Raw genomic sequence first — 987 nt, forward strand, 5'->3', positions numbered from 1 at the left:
ATAATAAATTAGTAACGTAACAAATGTAATGCATACATATGAAAATCATAAAACAAACCTAATTACTCACCTCAATGGGTCGCTTGGAAATCTGAAGTAGCTTATATTTTTCGTTAGTGACATTTTATTGTCGCAAAACTTGACTGCACAAGTAGTCATTTTTTAAAATAAATATGACAGTATAAATATAAAATATTACAAAAAAAAAACTATTTTATTTAAGCAAACACCAAAAATCGTAAAACGTCAAACGCCAAAAACACGTGAAAAGTGAAAACCAAACATCAGACTATCAGATATAAAGTATCAGAGTGTTGATAACAATATATTTTGTTTGTCGGATACTCGGATATCACTATCAGGTAAGCCACAAGTATACGATACATTTCAAGTAATTTCAATCTGTTGAAATGGTCACATTGATTCTGGCGGAGACCAGAATCAGGCCATTTTTTGTTTACATCTAAGTGCACAATCTGTTTTCATATAATCTGTGCTTAAACTATGTTATTTGCGGTCGAGAACGTTGCCTTATGAAGAACGATTGGACTATTTAATTACATTACACCGTAAAGTAGGTACCTATACATTGGTGTTGGTGCAGATGCGTACGTCTCACTTGCGTCACGGCGATTTTCTTCTCAGTTGCGTACACAATTATCAAAGGTCAAACTACGAACGAATATTATAGTCACATTTGCGTACACAGCTTAAAATGTGGGCATTCCCTATGTATACTTTTGTCGCCTAAATATATATTATAAGCTATTTCATTATTATTTCACTATTATCATCTTATCGAAAGACGTACGATTCGCTGTATACATGCACTGTTTTACTTAATAGGATTTGATCTACGATTGTATGATTGATACGTATTTTGATACGTAACATCAGTGTTTGAACAGTATACCATACGGACAACGGTGTTGCTGCTCACGGCAATTTTATTCTTATTTTTTTTTTTCTATAATTTATTATTAATAT

This window comes from Acyrthosiphon pisum, chromosome X (genome assembly GCF_005508785.2).
Source record: "Acyrthosiphon pisum isolate AL4f chromosome X, pea_aphid_22Mar2018_4r6ur, whole genome shotgun sequence".
Classification (NCBI taxonomy): domain Eukaryota; kingdom Metazoa; phylum Arthropoda; class Insecta; order Hemiptera; family Aphididae; genus Acyrthosiphon; species Acyrthosiphon pisum.